The sequence below is a fragment of the Cyprinodon variegatus genome, unplaced genomic scaffold, assembly GCF_000732505.1.
Source record: "Cyprinodon variegatus isolate N-32 unplaced genomic scaffold, C_variegatus-1.0 Scaffold2316, whole genome shotgun sequence".
NCBI classification, from domain to species: domain Eukaryota; kingdom Metazoa; phylum Chordata; class Actinopteri; order Cyprinodontiformes; family Cyprinodontidae; genus Cyprinodon; species Cyprinodon variegatus.
Window position 1 is genome coordinate 5,618 of NW_015152769.1, and position 1,999 is coordinate 7,616.

The following is a 1,999-nucleotide window of genomic DNA, read 5'->3' on the forward strand; positions in this document are numbered from 1 at the left end:
TTCCGAAAGGGACTTGAACGGCTCGTGTGGATGTTTTCCCCTGCTCAGTGTGAACTCAGTTAATCCTTCCAGGGGGAGAAGGCCAGGCATCCAGTTACACAGGAAGGCTTCCTGCCGAAAAGGCAAAGACAAAAACGAAGTTAGACTCAGAGAAACAAGGCTCAGATTAGACTCAGCTAAACTCAGCCTGGCGAGAGTACCCAAAACTGGCAAACACTCTGGCGTTGAGCTAGAGACAGTCCGCCGCTCAAATACTCTTCAGTGATGAACCAACACCTGCAGGTGTGCAGGAAGGCCAACGAGAACAGGGCACCACCTGGTGGTGAAGGGAGAGAAAAACATAAAAACAACCCACACAAACTGGATTCCTGACAACAATGACACTTGGAAAAGCACCAGCTGGGCCTGTTGAACCAGTTTAAGATTTAAGTATTCACATACAGAAAAATAATGTTTGAAACAAGGAAAAGCACACAGAAAAACACTAGCAGATACCATCAGTTTGTTTGTCTACGGATTTTGGACCTGTGTGCTCAGTTCACCAAAAGGCTGGGAATATAAATTGGGTCTCAGGCATAGTTAATTGAGTCAAAAGTGAAAGCTTGCCAAAATAAGATCCTCCCACATATTTCAACTACTTTCTATCTGTTTCCTGTAACCGTTAAAAAAACTAAAACATAGCTGCTCAACATTTGCAGATCAAGAGAGCAATTGGGAACAACAGATGCCATGATATTTTGAGCTGCTGTACAGAAATGTAAATATTCTAGAGGAATCCATCATTTTTATTGGATTTATGAAAACCACTGACCAAAACTGAAAGAAAAGGCATTTTAACTGGAACAAAATGGTAAGAGGAATCCACATATGTCTTTATGCAGTGTTAAAATTTATCTAGTGTTCTTAAAAAATTTGAAAAACTGAAAGATGAAAGGTTATTTTTACCTCAAATATTCTATTTGTTATTACAACAAATTCATGTGTTATCCCAGAAGTTCAAAGGGATATTCATTTTACAAATTGCAACAATGGAGAAGGAGAAATTGATAACACATCTGAACAATGCAAGCAACTCAGCGAGTTAATCTTTAAAAGACTGTCGTTTCATTCTAGTCATGTAAATAAGTTGCTTGAAAATCTGTATGGATCATACTTCTTACCAACAATCTTTCTATTGTTGTTGTTGTACAAAACAGCCTTGTCTAGTGCTAAAGCCCCTACATAAAAATAAGAAACAACTCTTTAAAAAATAGTTGAAAACATAATTTGTTAAAAGTAAAAGATGGCTCAACTTCGAGGAAATTGTTATATATGTCTACATATTTAATGTTTCCCATAAGGAAGTCTCATTGTGTCTGTCATTATGAGGACACTCCCTCTACGGTAAGTTCTATTTAAATGTTATCCTTTTTGTTTGTTACGTATCAGCCTAGCTTCTCTTCAAAGAACAGCAAACAGTATAGAAAACCGTTACTGCAAGAAAAAATGGGTTCGATGTTACCGGTAATAATTTTAATGTACAGAGGAAAGATACATTTTTGAACTGCAGGAAGTACCTCCTGGTACATGAATCAGCAACACTGGATTCTAGAAATCCACTAAGGAGAGATTTAATTAAAGAGGTCATAGAATGCAAAACCAAATTTACATTGTCATAGATGAATAACAATAGTTCAGTGGGTGAAATAGACTTACAGAGAAGTTCAAACCCCATTGGCAAACCCCTCCTTTCTCTGCAAATCTCACAATTCCAAACTTCCACTATAAAACAGGCGAATCCAAACGAAGCCCCGAAACTGGTGGTGGTGCCTTATTTGGTTCTGGCCTGTACTTTTGTCACACCCCAAAATTGACATACAGACCAGCTCACTGGTTCACTGGCCCAAGAACATGAATAGAGGTTGCAAAGATTTAAGACAACCGTAGAGATACTGATGGACAGTGTTGTGCCTGAACGCGTTCATTGAACGAAAGTTCATGAACTCGTTCATATTTTGGG